This window comes from Scyliorhinus torazame, chromosome 9, assembly GCF_047496885.1.
Source record: "Scyliorhinus torazame isolate Kashiwa2021f chromosome 9, sScyTor2.1, whole genome shotgun sequence".
In the NCBI taxonomy this organism is placed as follows: domain Eukaryota; kingdom Metazoa; phylum Chordata; class Chondrichthyes; order Carcharhiniformes; family Scyliorhinidae; genus Scyliorhinus; species Scyliorhinus torazame.
In genome coordinates, this window is record NC_092715.1 from 170,874,059 (window position 1) to 170,896,167 (window position 22,109).

General features: G+C 41.9%; 1 protein-coding gene across 7 annotated transcripts in view; it reads right to left on the reverse strand.

The window, feature by feature from the left end:
- sema4d (sema domain, immunoglobulin domain (Ig), transmembrane domain (TM) and short cytoplasmic domain, (semaphorin) 4D) overlaps window positions 1–22,109 on the reverse strand; it is a 266,716-nt gene that overhangs the window by 238,978 nt on the left and 5,629 nt on the right. The window contains exons 1-2 of one of the 7 annotated variants that reach the window (XM_072516784.1): window positions 9,061–9,095; window positions 7,879–7,943 (exon numbers count right to left, since the gene is read on the reverse strand). The exons of 4 other annotated variants lie outside the window; for them this stretch is intronic. The gene's annotated coding sequence lies outside the window, so the exon portion shown is untranslated. Of the gene's footprint in view, window positions 1–7,878; window positions 7,944–9,060; window positions 9,121–15,431; window positions 15,453–22,109 lie in introns of those variants that run through there. 2 more of the 7 variants (XM_072516787.1, XM_072516783.1) reach the window with 2 other exon arrangements.

Here is a 22,109-nt window from a genome sequence, read left to right on the forward strand (position 1 = left end):
CATTCAAAACCTGTGTCTCATAGTTACGCCCAAGATGAGTTTTCAACCACATATTCCCACCATCATCATGACTATGACATTTCCACTTCCTCATCACTGGGCTTGAGCCCTGTCACAGCTCTACTGCTGTCAAAACTATCATCAATCAATGCTTGTTACTTCTAGATTTGGCTATTCCAATGCACGCATGACTGACCTCCCATATTCTACACTACAATAAAATTACAGCAATTTATACACAAAACATACAACAACACAGAATAACAAAAACCTGCTCCCCCAAGTTACCCTCCAACCATCTCCGTCAAATTAAAATGTTAACGGAGATGCCTCGAAATTTTTTACGTGGCCACTACCACCGGGTTAGTCGAGCATTTCTTCGGCACCACCGGTAATGGAGCCGATACCAACGCTTCTAGGCTTGCTCTCCTCACAGACTCTGCTTCCATCCGGACCCAAAGCATTTCCGAATCCCCATAACACTCTAGAACCTCTTCACTATTAGCAGCCTAGTAGTAGTATTGAAAGTTTGGCAAAGCCAAGCCCTCTACTTGTTTCTCCCACTGGAGCACAGTCCTCCTGATCCTCAGGTCCTTACCCACCCAAATAAACCCAGTCAATCTCCCGAAAGAACATCTTGGACAAGAATATCGGCAGGCACTAGAACAAAAATTTAAATCTCGGCAAGATATTAAAATTAACCTATTGCACTCAGCCCGCCATGGGTAATGGGAGACCATTCCATCTTTGCAGGTCAGTCTTGATCTTCGCCACCAGACTTGTATAATTCAACCTCCGGAGTGTCTCTCAGTTCCTTACTATCCTCCAAATACTGAAAATGACTTCCTGCTAGCCAGAACGGCCCTTCCCTAAGCCCCACCCCACCCCCTCTCTTCCTCGGTTCCCAAACCACAAAGTATTCACTCTTTCCTATATTTATCTTATAGCCAGAGAAGGCCCCAAAACGCTGCAAGGTCCCCATAATGTTATCCATTGATGACTCCAGATCCCTCACATATAACAACAAACCGTCGGCGTATAGTGAGACTTGTGCTCCACCCCTCCTCTAACTATTCCTTCCCATGCTTTCGAGGACTTGGCTAGTAGCTCTATTGCTAATGAAACAACAGAGGGGACATCAGACATCCCTGCCTGGTGCCCCGGTATAGATGAAAGAGGTCAGAAGTCACTTTTGTTAGTGCAAACTGGCAAATGGGGCCACATACAACAGCCGCACCCACGCTACAAAGCCCGGTCCAAACCTAAAGTTCTCGAATAGTGTGAATAGATAGTCCCACTCTATCCTTTCGAACGCTTTCTTCGCATCAAACGAAATAATGATCTCCGGAACCCGACCCTCCCCGAGATAGGCACCACGTTCAACAGCTGTTTCGCATTTACTGTCAACCACCGTCCCTTGACAAATCAAGTTTGGTCTTCTCCCACCACCTCCGGAAGAAGGGGTTCCAGCCTAACAGCAACGCCTTAAAAAACAGCAGCACGGTAGCACAGTGGTTAGCATTGCCGCCTCACAGCAGCGAGGTTCCAGGTTCGATCCCGGTTGTGGGTCACTGTCCATATGGAGTTTGCACATTCTCCCCGTGTTTGCATGGGTTTGCATGTGCTGGATTTAGCCATGCTAAATTTCCCCTTATATCGGAAAAAATGAATTGGGTACTCTAAAGCACAGTTGCTTCACAGCACTTGGTTCCGAAGTTTGATTCCCAGCTTGGGTCACTGTCTGTGCGGAGTCTGCATGTTCTCCCTGTGTCTGCGTGGGTTTCCTCCAGGTGCTCTGGTTCCCTACCATACTACAAAGATGTGCAGTTAGGTGGATTGGTCATGATAAATTGTCCTTAAGATTCCAAAAATTTTAAGTTGGGTTACTGGGTTCTGGGGATAGGGTTGAGGTGTGGGCTTGGTGGGGTGCTCTTTCCAAGGGCCGGTGCAGACTCGATTGGCCGAAAATCCTCCTTCTGCACTGTAAATTCTATGAATCTACGAACAGCTTTGCATCCACATTTAACAGGGAGACCGGACGATATGACCCATAGTCTACAGAGTCTTTGCCCTTTTTCAGGAGCAGGGAAATCGATCCTGCCTCTGCGTCTGTGGCAAACCACCTCGCTCCAAGGAATCCCTGAACATCCCCAACAATAGAGGGGCCAACAGGTCTACAAACGTTTGATAAAAGTCCACCGGGAACCTATCGGGCCCCGGTGCCTTCCCCAACTGTAGCATCAATTTCAACACCTTCTTGATCTCTTCCAACCCCAGTGGGCTCAGGCTCGGCGCCTGAAGTTTCACATCTCCACCCCTCTTCAATTTCGATTTTGACATCCCCGATTCACAGCTGTTTGTTCTGTCAGGAGCCCAAACAAATCACACCGGAAGTCTACTCTCGGAAAATTTGAGGTCAACCAAAATTCTGCCGCCCGCATGCTTACTCGCACCAAGTCCCATTTGCCTGGGCTGGCTGCCTACATTAAGTGAGTCAAGCAACACCTCAATTTTAAAATTCTCATCCTTGCGTTGAAATTCCTCCAAGGCCTCCCCACTCCCTGCCTCTGATGATTTTGGGCTGTAGGAGATTTTAAAGATGTGTTTGTTCATCCAATTCTGGTCTCTTGTGCCTCTCCAATTTTAATTGCTCCATCGCTTTATGACCATTAGTTGCCTAGCCCCTGGTATTCCCTCCCTAAACCTCTACACCTCACTTTTCTTTCCTTTAAGACACTTGGTTAAAGCCCAATGGTCATGCTCTGGCCATCTGCCATAACAGTTTTGTTTTCTAATGCTCCTGTGAAGGGACATTCTAGTACAATAAAAGACACTACATAAATACAAGTTGCTGTAGTTACATGATTTGAAAAGCAGAGATTTAGTCTTAACTAAATTAATTTCTTCAGTTAACAGCATCAAAAATTAACAGGTCATTTATCTTATTGCTGTTTGTAGGCCTTGCGCTTTGCCAAAACTTTGCTCACTAAACAGTGGCTACACTTCAAAAAGCAATTCATAGCATGTGAAGCATGTTGGGACATCTTTCCCAAATGTTCCTTCAGGGGATAACTTTAAATCTTTGATTAAAACTAATTCCAAAGCTAACCAGCTAACTTGCAGTTCAAACACAATCTCTCTGCTCTCTTCTGATCAGTTTTAGCTAGAGAACATAAAATCAAATACTAAATGAGCCCACACAATATAGTATTACAGAGACAGACGGCAGTGTACTTTTATTATAATGTACTTTATATTCTGGACATTTGCAAACTATAATGGCAAAGTGTTTCTGCAATACAAAGCAAATATGATTCACAATTATATTCTTCCCTGATCTAAAATAAATGGGAAATACTAAAGGAATTCAAACAGCAGTAGGGCGGCACAGTGGCGCCTTGCCTCACAGCGCCAAGGGCCCGGGTTTGATCCCAGCCCCGGGTCACTGTCCGCGTGGAGTTTGCACATTCTCCCTTTGTCTGCGTGGGTTTCACCCCCACAACCCAAAGATGTGCAGGGCAGGTAGATTAGCCATGCTAAATTGCTCCTTAATTGGAATTCTTTTTTTAAAAGATCAGCAATTTTCAATTTGCTGGTTTGGGGCTTCAGCTGCAAAGACACGGGAAGAATTTTTATCCTAAAGAAATGTTACCCTAAAGTACACTGCACAAGAACAAAACTGACACCAGTCTTAAAGGTCCATCCTGTACTTATAGTGCAGCTTCTCAAGAATTCTGTTTGTGGAATTCTAAAAGTAACAATTGCCACTGTGCACACTTCTCTGGCTGCTCAACTCCCTGGCCTGCAACCTTGATCAACTTAATTTTGCCTTTAAGCCACACCACAAGCAGCAATACTTTTGCTTTACTTTTTCTGCATCAAAGACATCCACGCCAGCACAAAGTTCAGATTGCAAATGCTTTATCCAAAAAAAAACACAAATCATTTATAAATGTCACTTTTTTGCATTTTCTTCTCCCAAAAATACCAGTCAGAATTTAAAATTGCTAATGAGTAGCCCCGTTCTAAGCGCTACATTTAAATATTTAATTCTTCAATAATCTTTCACTTGTACGACTTAAAAAAGGGAAGCTAAAGGCTTCTTTAAAAGAAAATCCTTGATGACAGCAGTGTTACAAACGTATGGTTTATAGGATTATGATTTTTTGGGACTGTCTCACTCAGGTGGAATGAAGAGGATCATGTGACCTGCTCTGAATTCCACCCGACAAGAAGCTTGGGTGGATTGGCTGTTAAATGGTAAAAGGGGGGCAGGTTGTTTTACGGGGAAGAAGATGCAGGACAATAGCAAATGCCTCTGTGATGACTGTGTGGGTATAGGCTGTTAGCCTCCAAGTGAGTTGTTAGGAATGTCAGGTTTTATAAACGTTCATCTTTTAATTGTCTTAGTTGGCGGGGTTGGGAAAGAAGATAGGTAATTATCATTTCAACCTGGATCCATAGCAAGCATTGTAGTATTGAGTTACACAGTATTTCCAAGATGTTTCCGACACTCTGAGACAAGCTTAGTCCTGCACGAATCTGAGAGCGCAAGAGGAAGATCGATAGATATAGCCAGTCCTGCACCTGGAGTCTAGAAAATGCTGCCTTCATTAAGCACCACACAGAAGGTGGGTGGGAGCTAATCTCAGATTGAAAATGTCAAGTTTGTGAAGACTTTAAAGAAAAGAGATTGGAAGATCAGGACAGCATAACCCTCATTGTGAAAGTCAGGCCTGCAATTAGAGGTATCTAGGCTGGGAAAGGAAGCAGGTCATTGGATGCAGAAAATAGCTTTGGACTGGTTAAGGGAGAATAAATAAAAGTTCCGAGTAAAGTATAAGCACGATGAGGGAAATCTATTGCTTTACAGGTTAAGTGGCCGAACCCACAAACAAAAACACAATACTGGATAATCTCAACAGGCCTGACGACATCGGTGGAGAGAAAAGGGAAATAACGCTTTGAGCCCAGATGACTCTGTCAAAGCTAAAGAGAACTGGAAAAGGGGTCAGAATTATACAGTAATGGGAGGCGTGGAGCAGTGGGGCTGGATAGGGGGCCAGCGATAGGTGGAGATAGACAAAGATGTCAATGACAGAAAATAAAAATGTAAATGGGGGTGATTAAGGCTAAGGAGGGTGCTGATAGTGGCTCATAAAGAGATTAAAATGTGAATGGCAGAACAAAGGTGAGCAGTGTGTAATGGGCAACTAGGAGCAGTTGGCTCAAGTTGGGGGAGGACAATGATGAGGGGGAAATGTGTATTCCAGAACCAAAATTACGGAGGGGTTTTTTACACAATTTTTTCCCCCAATTAAGGGGTAATGTAGCATGGCAAGTCCATCTACCCTGCACATCTTTGGGCTGTAGAGTGTGAGACCCATGCAGACAAGGGAAAAATGTGCAAACTCCGCACGGACAGTGACCCGGGGCCGGGATCGAACCTGGGTCCTCAGCGCCGTGAGGCAGCAGTGCAACCGCTGTGCCACCGTGACGTCTCTTAAAACCCAAATTAAGCATATCAGGCCCAAATACCAAACAATTGAACAACTAGGATTTTTGTCCCGCCACCCCTCCGATATCATTTGCAAGTTTCAAAATACGCAACATTTTATTACAATTTCTACAGAATGGGAAAAAGCTCAAAAGCAAGACCATTAATGTTTTCAACATCCATTGGTTCAAACAAAATATCGTAAGATTGGAAAATTTCTCTTGTGCTTTGACAAAGAGTCATCCAGACTCGAAACGTTAGCTCCCTTTTCGCCCTTTGATGCTGTCAGACTTGCTGAGATTGTCCAGTATTTTTTGCTTTTGTTTCAGATTCCAGCATCTGCAGTAATTTGCTTTAACCCTTTCTTTCAGTTGCCGCCAAAAGAGATAAAGTTGCCTTTTTTAAAAAACTTCTAGTCAATGTTTTTTTTTTGTTTGTAGCAGTAAAAGTCTTAAAACTTGAAACCTTGTGTGATTCTTCCAGTCAATTACTGGAAATTCAAGTATCTTCTAAAAACGTCATCAGTCTCAAAGGGGATTGTAACAAGGATAAATATGGTCTTTCACTGCCTCCGACCAGCCCACCCCACAACACTAGTCAGATTCAGGATGATTGATAATCACTTGTGCCATTCTAATAAGTGCTCACTTCTTAAATCTCCTGCAGTTGAGTTAGATAACGCAACTAACAGCAAAGGTACAATAATTGCAAATTATATTTCCATAGGTGGGCTTTATATGTTGAAGCTTTTGTCATTTATCTACATAACGAAAATGTAACTGTGCTAGGAGCGAAGACGGAATATTCGGGAGTTTTTATCTCCCTTGAGCCTGAAGACTTCCTTTAAACTCAGCAGGACAACAAACAAAAATATTGGCTGCAATGTATCAAAACAACTCAAGTAGCATTGTAAGGTTAACTTATCAAGTTAAATCCCAACATCTGATCATTTACCCTTACATCTATTGTCGGCCAAAAGTTTCTGTTTCATTTCAGTCAATTCATTAGAATACTGAAAAGGATAATCTCAAAATTTCTGATCATTTCTACAATATATTTAAGTACTTGGGAGTTATTAAATAAGGAATTATGGCTTCTCCATGTGAGTGAGGAAAGGGAGAGAGACAAAGTACAGAATGTTTAAGATCAACTTTATTTTCAATATTTTTATTTTTATTATTATTTGTACTTCTATCTTGGTTATGTAAAAATGTTGGTTGGAAAAGCTTTAATAAAATATTTATATTAAAAAAAAAACTTTATTTTCAATATGACCGCAAACTGAAAAGGCTGGCACAATTCACAAATAGATTCTTTGGTTTCTGTCCCCCAAACTCATTTTGCACAATTTGCCTTCCACAATTCTTTAGAAAAATAGCAACTCAGCTTATCTGCTATCTTTCGTGATTCAGGTAGAAGGTGGTCAAATTAGAGGTGAATCTGCAGTCCATTTGTTCACCAGCATAACAAAATCAACCACCTGCAACCCGTTATATTAAAAAAAAAACACTATTCTCTTGAAAATTACAAATTATCAGTTACTGCAGAGATCAATCCATCAGCCTGGAGCAAGCAATAATCATGGCTACTAAAGATTGTAGTCCAAATCAAAAGTATACATTAGATTAAATCAAATGGTTGATGTTGGTCCTTAGTGAACGGATTATCACTTTTAGCATAATCCAGTTCGAGAGGTACCGCAGAGGTCTCAGCTCAACTCAGTCAACAGCACTTTCATCCATGTTAAAAGGTTCAAGTCCCATAAAAAGAATTAGAGCTTATAATTGCAATTGTTTTTTTTCTTTTAAATAAATGTAGAGTGCCCAATTCATTTTTTCCAATTAAGGAGCAATTTAGCATGGCTAATCCACCTAGCCTGCACAGCTTTGGGTTGTGGGGGTGAAACCCATGCAAACACGGGGAGAATGTGTAAACTCCACACGGACAGTGAGCCAGAGCCTGGATCGAACCTGAGACCTCGGCGCCGTGAGGCAGCAGTGCTAACCACTTATAATTGCCGTTATGAGTCAGTATAGAATTATCAATAGCATCGCAGCTCAGGTGAGCCAAACCAAGACCTGTTCCAGTAGGGTAATTTGAAGAGCAAATAACCTAGTGACCTGACCAACATTCCACTCCATTGCTGATGTTGAATCCTGCTGCAACAAAATTGGCTTCCCAGATAACAGTCGCGGCATTTCAAAGTAATTCAATGCACACAAAGCAATTTGATGGAAAAACAGGCACTATATCAATTATTTCTTTCAGATATAACGCGTGCAGGTTGCACACAAGTTGGCACTTTCGTTTCTGTGAGAATGCAGCCATGCAAACGCACAAAAAAAAAAATGGAGGTTGATCAGTGGCTAAGGTAAACTCACCCGAGCAGAATCAATGTCTGAAGAATACATAAGCAGCTACAGAAACTTTGGGATTCTTTAATGAGCTGAAGGGGAAGAAGAGAAGGATTATCGGTGTTCCTCGCTGGATGAGCTATGATGGACAGAATCACCTTCCTCAGCTGTTTCTAGCATGTAAATTTGACACACCTGCACATTATTTAGCAAATCTGAAATTTGAATTCACTGTTCTTTTCTCGTGTTAAGGTTTTTGGCTGAAGTATATGAGACGCAGGTAATCATTAATGATCTAGATTTTTTTCCATGTCGCTCTATAGAAATGCTCGATTTCCAACGGGAAAGTGGAAAAGCATTCTTGTCTATCAAAGACATTTTAAAATTTATTGCATAACGGAGCCTTCCGAACAAATTGAATTCTCAATTCAGTTCATCTTAAACTAGTGCATGCACAGAGGTATAAAAACAAACAGGGGCCATAATTACTAAACATTATATAATCCGGAAATTAAATTTGCATGAGAACTACAAAGGAACACTTGCGCAAGGTTTCTGCTTAACAAAACAACTCAGGGATCACATAATTAAAGCCAGCCGAAGTATTACATCAAATAAAATGTAACAAAATATGGTGAACAGCATTACTTTGTGTTTTCTATTTCATGTGCATTTCCAGAACCAAATTTAAGTTTTTGTTTACAATTTTTTTTCCCCAATTAAGAGGCAATTTAGCTTGGCCAATCCACCTACCCTGCATATCTTTGGGTTGTGGGGGGTAAAGCCCACGCAGACAAGGGGGGAATGCGCCAACTCCACACGAACAGTGACCCGGGCGGGATCGAACCCAGGTCCTCAGCGCCATGAGACACCAGTGTTAAACACTGCGCCACTGTACCGCCTCTTAGAATTAAATTAAGTATATCAGGCCCATAGACCAAACGACTGAACAACTAGGATTTCCTTCCCGCCACCCCCCAGTATCATTTGCAAGCTTCACAATACACAAACAACATTTTATTATAATTGCTACAGAATGGAAAAAAGCTCAAAAGCAAGGCCATTAATTCTTTGTTTTCAACATTCATTGGTTCAGGCAAAAAATGTGAAATTGGAAAATGTTTAGTTTTGTACAAGTTTACATTCATTTTCTGTTGATAAGATTAGTTGGCTCCTGTTTTTATAGATTAGATGCAAATTGGTAATTACCTGTAATGTGTCTTATTAGCTCTGGATCAAATTCAGCATCTTCTTGTTCAAACTCTCGACCTTGTGGAGAATATGATATCCTAACATGAGGGATTCAGAAACATGGAGTCCCAATAGATTTGATGTAAACCAACAGAGTTCCTCTTTTCAAAATGGGTCATAAAACAGATTCAGGCACCAGAGGCATTAGTCTCACATCAATAGAATGTATAGTAATGAAATCAATTATCAGGAGTAAGCTTGAGGATTACCTGCTTGACAATAACTTAGCGAACAACAGCCAACGTCCATTTGGAAAGGAACACTGTAGGAGTCGGCCATTTGACCCATCAAGCTTGCTCCACCATTCAATTAGATCACAGCTAATCATCTACCTCAGTGTCACTTTCCTACGTAAATATATAAATATTATCTAGAAATCTATCGGCCCAAACTACATACTTCATTCTTCTATTTCCATACAATTAACGGGAGGAACCCCATATCCAGGGCCTTCCCAGCAAGTGGTCACGCTGGCGCTGATTAGTCCACCTTTTGAAAAAAAGTGAACCTGGCGGATGGGTTGCTGCGGGGAGCCGAGGAGGTAAGCAGCCATCTTCACTCATAGGCAATGAGCCCGGGGGCACTGGGCATGCTGCCCCTGTGCTCCGGGGGATGGGGGTAGGAAATCAACCATGCACTGGTCCTCCATGCCAACCCCTGGACCATGTGGTCCCGTTACTGGGGCAACCCTAGTCCCTGCCTGTTTGCCCAACGACCGCCCATAAGCTCCACTGACCATCTGGCCTTGCGGCTGAAGGCTATGGCTCAGAGGGAAGAGGTTAAGTGAGCATTTCACACATCACAAGTGGACCCCCGTGAGCGGACGTGCCATTATAACTGTAGGGCTCATTGCCCAGCCTCCCAATCACACCTTGATGCAGGCACTGTGCTTGAACACTGCGGGAGGCAGTACCAGAGATGCAGCAACCAACCTTGATCACCAAGGAGATGGGCCCCAGCCCTGGGCACATGTGCGTGGCCGGGTGTGCGTGTCCGGTGTGGGGATGGGGCATGGAACCAATGGTCGGCCCGCATCACGGAACAAAGAGCCAGAGACGCCATACTGGTTGTGGTGAGGATATTTTAATGTTCCTCGTCCAAGTGTACAGCACTGCCCCACTCTCCCAATGGTGCCACCCCACTATCCACACCCTCACTCCCACCCCCCTGAAAATGACCCCCTTCCCTTCCCCCAACACACACTCCACTCCTTACACCCCACCTGCACCCCACCAGTGCCCTCTCAGAGATTATCGGTGTGCTTGGCCTTCCTCGCTCTACTGCTACGTCTAGGTGTATCCCCAGGATGTACATCAGAGGTGGAGGCAGCTAGCTACTCACCATGTGCCCCAGAAGCCTGTCCACTAACATTGCCCCCCTGATGTGTGTGTCTCTGCGCTGTTGGAGGGTGGGGATGACAGCTGTGACACATCGATTGTGGCATCCTTGGAGCTCTCCTCTTGAGTTGGTCTCCAGGGAGGCGCGGGGAGGGGGTGGTGAATGAACACGTGGTCAGTGGGAGGGATGGATCCTAACCCTAACCCCCAGTCTGTATGGCATAACAACTCACGTTGGCCAGGTTCTCCAGGTGGATCCTCCGCTCTGCAGAGTGCGCCAACGTCCGCATTGGTGACCGCTCAGTCCTCAGCCACCCGTTACCTCCAGGTCAAGTTCCTTGAAGGTAGTGAGGATTCTTATGCCAGCACCCCTCCGCCAGCCTGGGCCCCTCCTGATGGTTGTTGGGCAGCTTCTCCTGCAGAGACAGGGAGGCATCGTCAACCACAAGTGTGGTTCACATTGGTGGTGGTGGTTTGCGGCCCTGGCGAATCGGCTTTGGAGCCTTCATTTGCGGCGTGAAGCCCGTGGGCCTCGTTAAGTAAGCCAATTAACATTGTATTACGTTGCCAGCCTCACCAGGCAGTTCGCAGTAGTTCCTGATCACTACCGCACTTCGCAATCTTTCCGGAGAATCACACACTATACCTCAAAATAGGGACTGGTTTAGCACACTAGGCTAAATCGCTGGCTTTTAAAGCAGACCAAGGCAGGCCAACAGCATGGTTCAATTCCCTTAGCAGCCTTCCCGAACAGACGCCAGAATGTGGCGACTTGGGGCTTTTCACAGTAACTTCATTTGAAGCCTACTTGTGACAATAAGCGATTTTCATTTCATTTTCATTCAAAATAAAATGTGCTTTCCTCCTGCACAAGGGTGACATTTTTCTTTTACCGTATCGGCCAACCTGCTGCCTGAGTAAGCTGATCAAAATTGTGCTGTGGGCCTTTATCCATTAGGAACTGGAATGAAACTACAGAAAGATTTCACACAGGACTATTACACCCAACAATGCAGAATTTTATCAACCTGGTTCAGATTTGAACATAGCACAGCAGGTGCAAGCAGTGCACATTCCATCGCCCTATATGTTTTTAAATTCTCTTCCCATCAGAGGTTTGTCTTGGGAATCGCAATAGGAATCGCTGGATGAAGGAAAGACCAAGGTCCACCCAGTTCTCCCTCTACCATTCTTCCAGCTACACAAGAGGAAAACGATGCAGTTCTCGGCTAATCACATCAATTAATCACTCTAAATTAGTCTATCACAAAACCAGATACAAGGCAAGTAAAATCCAGGGGTGGAAAGATTTGGGAACCATAGGTCCAAAGTGACCTGCTCGCCCAAGAATGCGGCACTTCACTCCTATGTCATGGCTCAAATTATTCAACTACAATATCGCAAAAGACATTTTTCTGAGAGAAATCTTTCCAATTTATAGATGAATGAATGAATACTGCATGCTTCTGCTGCCCACCTATGACGTTTACTCTATAACATTTACTCGACCACTTGCGCTATTAAATAATGTTCCGCAGATTTGTTTTGAATTTATCCCTCAAACATTGAGTCCTCTGGTTCTACTGTTCTTGTCGATGTGAAACAGTTCACCTTGGTATACATCAATGCTTCCCAAACCATTTCCCACTGTGCCCCATTTTGAGGCTTGAAAATTGCTGTGACTCCAGATGGTGGTAGTTCAGGGGGAGGAGGAGTTTAAAGTGTTTTTTTTAAACTATTTCTTCACGGTTCTTTCTGGAGCAGGATTAGGTTAGGCACTCCCACGATTGAAAATAAAACAGTAGGTAGGATTTAAAGGGGCCTCGGAGCGGCTAACGTGCAGATTGAGTGTTACGGCAGCCACTGCTGCCTCAAAACTCACAATCCCGAAATTCTGGGTCGCAATCCAGTTTAGGAAGCCCTGGTTTACATTATCTAGTCCCTACAGAATTTAAACAACAGCAATTATATCACACCTCTGCTTTGTTTTGCAGTGGGAACGTACTTAATTTACATAATTGCTCCTCATAATCCAATTCCTCAGTTGCTCCTTTGTGTTCTTTCAAGAATTAAAATAACCCTTTTGTAATATGACAACCAGAAGTGTACATCGTATTCCAAGTCCAACCACATCAATGATCCATTTCAACTCAATATTGAATATTTAACCCATTTCAACATTTGAATTACAAAACTCACTACCACTGATCATTGCCCCCAGAATTTGCTTATTTTCGTTTTAAATAAAATGTCCTTCCTCGATTTTTTTTGTTACCTTGCGAAGCACTTGAATTTCACCTGCCTGTCCAATTCTGAAGAATATTCAAATCACCCCATTGCTTATCGTGTTCTAAACAGTCGTTTCCTCACGTTATTGCTCATGACTTTGTGGAACTAATCTGTTGTTAAAGCATTAGAATTATTTTACATCAACATGCAGCTCTTCTGCATCTTTAGCAACAACCTTTCTGGTGATTCAATGGAATAGTAAAGTTACAAAAGAATTTATAGATCTATTATCATCTGGTATACGGGTAAGAAAATATTATAGCATTAAAAACATGACATAAACCCTTAAATCAGTACTCAAGTCGTTAGCACTGCTGCCCACGGTGCTGAGGACCTGGGTTCAATCCCGGCCCCAGGTCACTGTCTGTGTGGAGTTTGCACATTCTCCCCATGTTTGCGTGGGTCTCGCTCCACAACCCAAAGATGTGCAGGGTAGGTGAATTGGCCATGCTAAATTGCCCCTTAATTGGAAAAATATAATTGGGTACTCTCATTTTATTTTTAAAAATGGGATGAGAGATATTCATTTTACATTTACTTCTCTTCCTTTCAATAAAACCCATGTACATTTAGTTATTCCTCCTGAACACAACTGGGTATTATTTTGTCACAGAAGTTTCAAAGTGCCAAAAGGTTTGACTCCCATCACACCCAAATTAGGATGTGCAATTCAATATTGGAATGAGATTGCTTGTGTTTTACTTCTCACAATTTTCTTCAGCCCCAATTCCCCCATCAAAAAGAGTTTCAAAATGCTTTCTGAATCTATGCTTGAATTGAGCTGTGAGTCGCAGGATACAAAGCTACTCTTCCTATCAACTGTATATGAAATGAGCTTGGATGGCTTCAACCCAGTTCCTATTGGATGCAAGCCCACAGGATAAACTGTCCCAAATTCAGCAAAAATTGGCAGTGTTTCTTAAAAACCACAAAGATGGCTTGTGTGGGAAATTTTGCAGTGGTATTGTAGAATGTACTTTTTGAAGTTAGGGATAAAGCCCATTGTTGGCAGAATGGAGTGAGTTTTACCCTGCATCGATTGTGTGTTACACAAGCTTATGCTTGTTGGCAACACTCAACGCCAATAATCCACAAATGTTACATTTCTCAATTTACTCTTCTTTCAGGAACACAAAATCCATCCAAATTTTAGGGTGAGAAAGTGTGTTTAAATGTTTCAAAGCATTGCAAGAAAATAACTCACCAATGCTCAAGCAAATTAGGGTATGTCAGCTTTGCAACGTTACAGGAAAAGAAAATCAAGATTGTGATCACTTTTCTATAATTCTCAGAAGGATGGTATCATAATATAGCAAAGCACCAAAACAAACAACAATGCAGTTTCACAATCCCAACTCCACAACAGCTTATATCTATATAGTGCCTTAACGTGACACTTCAAGGCACTTCACAGGAACGTTGTACAGTAAATCAAAATTTGACACTGAGTCACAAGAGATGCTAAGTGACCAAATACTTGACCAAAGGAGGTCAGCTTTAAGGAGCATCTTCAAGACGAAAGAGGAGTCAAGAGTTAAGAGAGGTTAGGGAGGTAATCTCAGGTCTTAGGGCCTACGCAGCTGAAGGCAGTCACCAATGGTGGAGTGATTAAAATCTGCATTCTCAAGAACCAGAATTGGAGAAAAGCAGATATCTCAAGAGGGTTGTGAAGCTGGAAGAGATAAGAGATGGGGAAGGACAAGGCCATGAGAAATTTTAAAATCAAGGCGTTGCTTCACCAGGAGACAATGTAGCTCAGCGGTGGATGGAATGTACTTGGTGGGAGTAAGGACAAAGGCAGCAGTGCTTTGGATGACCTTGAGTTTATGGACGATAGAACGTGCTAAGCTTCTGGAGTACATTACAATAGTCAAATTTAGTGATAAATTGTGGACCAGGATTTCAGCAGCTGACGCATTAACAAAGTTAGGGAGGTCGAAACAGACAGTCAGTGATGCTGCAATTAGGTGTTTAAAAGATTTTCTCTGTATCAATTATAAGACCAAGTTTTCAAACTGCCTGGTTCAGCCTCCGACAGATGCCAGGAGACAGACACAACTGGTTAAAGAAGAGTTTGTGGCAGGGACTGAACTCGATGGCTTGTGTTTTCTCAATTTAATTGGACCAAATTTCTGCTCATCCAGTAGTGGATGTCAGACAAGCAGAGTCTGATAACTTAGCAACGGTGGAAGAGTCAAGAGTGGTGTAGGGAGGTAGAGCTGGGTGTCATCAGTGTACATGTGAACCTGATGTACCAACGTTGGGCATCATGTAAATTAGAAAGAGATCAGCCAAGGATACATCCTTGGAGTCATCTGATGCAATTATGCAGGCATGGGAAGGGAGCCACCGCACGTTATTCTTTAGCTAAGAGTAGCTAGCACTGGAATCAGGCGAGTGCAGTCCCATCAAAATGAAAGATAATTATAAGGTATGGGGAGGATGGGGTAATCAACCTAGTCAATGGTTGCAGACAGATGGAGAAGCACAAGGAGGGTGTTACCTTTGTCAGTCACACAGGAAGTAATTTATAACTTTTATAAGAGCTGTTTTGGTATTGTGGCTGGCGCCTATATAATACATTAGTGAATTAAGTCTTATATAAGTTTCAAACTTAAGCATGTTACTATTCAAGTCAGCCAAAGGTCACATGCTTCAAGAGGAAAGTACTGAAAATCAGAGGTCCTGTCACCTGGTACACACCATTGACAGAGGCCTAGGGACAGGCCTCTTAGCTTCACATGTTCACTGCTGAGGTAAGTGTTTGGTACAGGGAGACTGTAGAGAAGGAAAGAAGATAAAATAAAACAAATTAAATCACTTTAAAATTGAGGTACTGAATAGTGTCAAAATATAAATACAATATTTTCCAGGAACTATCAGTGCCAATGATTTGACGTGTGAAATAAATTTTCCAGGCACCATCGCCATAGTCCCTTCATGCATAAAACAAGGATAACATTCTTCTTGATCACTATGCAGTAGTCAAGCTTGACGTTTTTCACTGTCCTGGCCAGGGGCAGGATTTGCTGAACAAGAAACATTCGGAACAAAAATTTAAATCACCTGACTCTATATAGCTACACAAATTCTTAAACAGAATGTGGTCTCTATTCATAAACATTAATGGGTCTCCAGAAAGTTCCCACAAGATATGCTTTGCATTGTGGGAACTTTGCTGAATACCATGAAGACATTAGTCACTTAAAGGTTCTGCAGAAAACTGATCCAATCCACAAAGAGTTTTAACAACTAAACCACGCACTGATGATGATTTAAAGACACAAAGCAAATGCAATTTGCTTTAAAATACAGCCATGTTAATTATTTCAATAAAACACTATTTTTTGGAATGTGAAGCTGTTGTCTCATTTAATGGATGTATGTGTGACCTGGGGCCCACAATAAATGTTAACATTTTGTTTTTGGGAATAGTCCCATTGAGAGGTTACAAAAAAAAAAGACAGCTACAAAAAACAAATAATATTTTGCACCATTTTAATTACATTAATGAAATAGACCACGATGGCCAGTTATTTCACCATGTTGAATCCAGACAGTATGAAAATGAAATCGCTTATTGTCACAAGTAGGCTTCAAATTAAGTTACTCTGAAAAGCCCCTAGTCGCCACATTCCGGCGCCTTGGTCTGCTTTAAAAGCCAGCTATTTAGCCCAGTGTGCTAAACCAGCCCGGATTGCAGATTGCTATAAAATGTTGTATTGGATTAAATGTGAATTTGCATGTTCAACTAAAGATGACTAAAATGAAAAAAGATGCATTGATTCAGGCATGTCAGAACTCAGTTAAATGTCAGCGGCAGCCTTTTGCAGTTGCAAACTTGTCCTGTATGAATAAAGTGCTGTTCAGAAGAGTCACTGAAAATTTGCAGAAAAATACACTTGAAAAGACCACTTAAAATGAATTATTGCAGAGGCAGTTTTATTTATTATAAAAGGCCCCTTCAGTCTTGCCTTTCACTAATTAAACTCTAATTTTCAATTAAGCACACTTGAGGAACCCTGGAATTAAACTGTACTGTAAGATAAATTGCCATCTGAAATGTGGGTAAATGATTAGCTCACCTTTCAAATGTAAACCCGTCCCCATGTTTGGATTTAGTAAATGCACATAAGCAAGCTTTTTGTTTACTTCCCAATCCATATTGTCTGATTTTTTTCAGTCAAGACAGCATAATGTTTATTCAGTGTTTATAACATTGGAAAAGATATACAGAACTTGTAAACAAACTGTTATTGCAGTGCCAGTGAGGAAGAGGAGATATGTGGCACAGTTCTCATTTTCAGATTAAAGTCCTTGCCAACCACAGTATTTCCACTGTTCAACTGGGTCAGGTCACTATCTGAATTCTCTCTCCAACCTCAAGAAGATGCAGTCTGCTCGCAGTTTTATCTTTGAGAAAAAAAAAACCACAGTACCTTTTTATTACAATCTCCTGGTGCCTGGCAAGATAATTCTTATCAAAACACATTTGAACAAATTTGGAGCTCACCCTCTAATTCTCACACAGATTTACTTCTTTTGTTATACCTTAGGGGGTTGCAATTTCTTAGTATAACCCAAGTCTAATAAGCAATAATTTTCTTCTCGAACATTTAAGTCTTATGTCAGATTTATTTGGTTTCTAAACATGCTTCATTATTGACCCATTTTGGGCTCAACCTGTAAACACGTAACAAACAATGCATCGTGTATGAAAAAATAAAACGTAGTAGATATCTCGATCCATAGTTCAATCTATTATTCTTCGCATTTTCTGATTTTCTCCTTCCTCTACAAAATACTTTTTTTTAAACCACACACAGGAATAGAGTTCCACAGATGCAGTTGACCTTCCAGAACTGACCCAAAGAACCAATTCTTCACATGAGCTCTTGACAAAATCTCCACTGGCTATCAAAAGAATCACAGCCAAGCTCAATCACCTCCTTAACCGAAAGATGTACTTGTCAGCTGAATTGGACGTTCTGAATTCTCCATCACTGTACCCGAACAGACACCATAGTATGGCAATAGGGGATTTTCACAGTAACTTCATTGCAGTGTTAATGTAAACTTACTTGTGACACTAATAAAGATTATATCAAGAACCCAACAATTTTACAACGTGGGAGACCATTCAACAAGTGTCTATGTCACTCATAGCTACAGTAATCCCAAATTCATCCCATTGCTGCACTCTCACCACAGCTCTTCTACTGTTTAAAATGTTTAGCAATGGTGCGCAGTTATGATATTACAATTATTTTTTAGACAAGACTGCTTTAACAGTTAGTTTTCTTTTAAACTTTGAACCGAGTTTAAAGACTATTTCAAAATAACTCCAAGCTACCAGTCAGAATTGTGGATTTCAGACTGAGTCTCCTCATCCAAGTGGACAACATAATTTAATTATGGCTCATTGTGACCTTGTCCAAGTGATAACAAAGTTTTGTTGCCGCCTCATTGTAAGAATGTAAATTGTGCCCTGGCCAAGACAAAAGCTAAGAATTACAGGTGGCAGAAGGGCTGTTTGAGCCTTACTTGTGAGATGACTTGGCACTTTGTCCAGGACACATGATAACAGCAGCCATCTTAACTTACCTGCAAAAAGCACTGAGAAAGTGCAGCAAGCTGTCCAGAGACGGATCCACCACCTTGATCCACAGAGAAGTAGACAAGAGCTTCAAGCCAGGAAGAGAGATCCAGGAACAATCTGTTGCAAGTAATTGGGCATAAAGATGCCTTGCCTGCAGAACTAGAAGCCAGGAACCTCCCTGTAAACCTGATTCCATCTACAAAGCTCATATGTTTAAGCAATCTCCAGGAATTCAACAGTAGAAGTCATTGCAGCTGCAGAGGCATATCTACAACTTCAAGACCTTCACTTCAGACAACGCAATACCTTAACTTCAAACCACAATACAATACCTTAACTTCAAACCTATCAGACCTGCACTGAATATTGACTAGTTTTGATTTACATTTATTAGTACCATTTTATTTTTAAACTCATTTTGTGTATGTGCTAGTAACTTTATCTTTTCTTCGGTACGTTCCAGAGCAACAAAGAACAAAGGGGGCAGCACGGTAGCATGGTGGTTAGCACAATTGCTTCACAGCTCCAAGGTCCCAGGTTCGATTCCCCGCTGGGTCATTGTCTGTGTGGAGTCTGCACGTTCTCCCAGTGTCTGCGTGGGTTTCCTCCGGGTGCTCCGGTTTCCTCCCACTGTCCAAAGATGTGCAGGCTAGGTGGATTGGCCAAGCTAAAATTGCCAAGAGTGTCCAAAATTGCCCTTAGTGCTGGGTGGGGTTACTGGGTTATGGGGATAGGGTGGAGGTGTGGACATGGGTAGGGTGCTCTTTCCAAGAGCCGGTGCAGACTCGATGGGCCAAATGGCCTCCTTCTGCACTGTAAATTCTATGCAATTACAGCACATAAATAGGCCCATCAAGCCTGCGCCGATCCAGATTCCTTATTTAGTACCCAATCTATCGCTACCCTTCCACTCCCAGCCCGTTCACATGACTATCAAGATATATCTTAAGCGTTGCTATCGTGCCTGCCTCCACCACCTCCACTGGCAATGCGTCCCAGACACCCACCACCCTCTGCATGGGAAACTTTCCCCGCACATCTCCCCTAAACTTTCCCCTCTCACCTTGAACCTATGTTCCCTTGTAATTGAGTCTTCCACCCTGGGAAAAAGCTTCTGACTATTCACCGTGTTTATACCTCTCATAATTTTGAAGACCTCAATCAGGTCTCCCCTCAGCCTCTGTCTTTCCAGCAAAAACAATCAGAGTTTAGTCAACCTCTCCTCATAGTTAACACCCTCCAGACCAGGCAATATCCTGGTAAATCTTTTTTGCACTCTCTCCAAAGTATCCACGTCTTTCTGGTAGTGCGGAGATCAGAACTGCATGTAATATTTCAAATGTGGCCTGACTAAATATAATAGAGTGAAATAAACAAATAAAGCAAAACAATTTGATGCCGAGTTTAAACTAATTTTACATTGGATTTCTCACTCGACGGGTAAGAAAATACACACATCAACGACAAATTTGGGGAAACATCTTTTAAAGCATCTGTGCAAGCCAATAGTTTAATCACATTTACCCAACCTCTTCCCATATCATAGAATTTACAGTGCAGAAAGAATTTACAGTGCAGAAGGAGGCCATTCTGCCCATCGAGTCTGCATCGGCCCCTGGAAAGAGTACCTTACCCAATCCTTCGCCCCCACCCTATCCCCGTAACCCAGTAAGCCCATCTAACCTTTTGGACACTAAGGGGCAGTTTAGCGTGGTCAATCCACCTACCTACCTGCGCATCTTTGGACTGTGGGACAAAACCAGACCACCCGGAGGAAGTGCAAACCCCACATAGACAGTCACCCGAGGCTGGAAGTGAACCCGAGTCCCTGGAGCTGTGATGCAATAGTGCTAACCACTGCGCCGTCCAAAAATTTCAACATCATCCAATCTAATCTTGAATATGAACACAGTTTCTGTCTCACATACTAACCTTAGAACTAAATTCTACTGTCTCACAACCCGTTTTGTTTTGTAATTTATTTAAATGTGGGTGCTCTGGTTCTGCACTGTAAATGCCCTATGGGGGACATCATCCACAAGTCTGCAAGAATAAGATACTCTTAATCTTTTAAATGTGATCTTGTACAACTGCTTGTTCTTTTTTTAAAATTTAGAGTACACAATTCATTTTTTCCAATTAAGGGGCAATTTTAGCATGGTCAATCAACCTAGCCTGCACATCTTTGGGATGTGAGGCGAAACCCACGCAAATACGGGGAGAATGTGCAAACTCCACACGGACAGTGACCCAGAGCCGAGATCGAATCTGAGACCTCGGCGCCGTGAGGCAGCAGTGCTACTCACTACGCCACCGTGCTGCCCCCCAACTGCTTGTTCTTGACCCTCAACTACTGGAGTCTGTATGATTTTTTTTCGACCTCTTCTATCCTGGCATAATTTTAAAACACTTCTACTACAGCATCTATAATTTGAGGATAGTATTCATTTAGAATATGAAGTTTTCTTCATATTTGCATTTCCTCACTCCAGGCAGGACATTTCATCTATTAACACTGATCAAAAGATTTTTAACTTCTATTATACTTATCAGCCTTTTCTATTTCTACAGAAATTGACCCCATATTTCAACTCTCTTCATAACTAGTTTCCTAGTCTTGACATAATTCTGGTGATGGGGCAGCCAATACTGCAGGCAACAAGTCCATCCGCGCTCAAACCAGTTTACTTCACAGCTCTATTTGTTTAACAGCAAATACCATTAGCCTTTTAAGGAATTAGCTAACTTACCTCACACTTGAAAGATGTACTCAAATCTCATGGTCTCTGTATATTTAACCCCGTCAGTATGTCTTTTAATGGTAAGCATACTTCCATTCCTCACTTTTCCTCCCAAAATGCTTCAGCACACATTTCACTCCATTAAACTTCACCTGTTTATGCTTACTTCAAGTCTGCCAGTCTACATCGTTGTTTACCAAATCTTTACTTTTGTATCATCAGTAAATTTCTATATTGTGCTGCCTACACCCAAGTCCAAACCACCTACATACACAGAGAACAAAAATAGACATTGTATTATCCCCCCCCCCCCCAAAGAAACACTACCCCAATTAAGTTTGTTCATATTTTGAAGAAATCAATGCCAACCGTGCTTAACTATCCCAGCATTTTCAAATGATAACTAACTTGAACTTTAATTTTGAAACTTTGCCTCATAAGACGATTGCTCCACCTGACAGAATGGAGGAGGTAAGTAATGGGATGTATTAAGAATTAACAATGCTCGTGTTTACAATATAAATAAATGATTTTCAAGTAGATCCTGTTACGATCTTCAGAGACTGATACATTAAATTTGAACTTCCAGTTAATGACTGAAAGGAGGATCACACAAGATTTCAAATTTTAGGACTTTTACCTTAACACACAAACTAAAGCAGCATTAGCTAAACACTATTTCAGTCGGCAACTTATGCTCTGAACTACAGAAAAGATTCTCTATTTAACATTTAAAATGACCAAAACATTCTCGATATGATTATACTTTACTCTGCCCCTCAAGTAGAAACTTTTGTCCCTCAAATAGACACTTAATTCTCAGAGAACCTGTTCAAAGTGATTCTTAGATCATTTTTCCTTTAACAGCCAACTTCTAATCCTTGAACTGTTTTTTAATGGCGTGAGTTAGCTGAGAGATCTCGCATTCTAAACAAAGCGAGGCAAATCTTCAAGCTTGGTTTAGACTCTCAAGACCTTGGTCTCTTCAATCCAAGCATGGGCTCCCACTAGATTTTGTATGGTGAACAACAGAAATCTTTT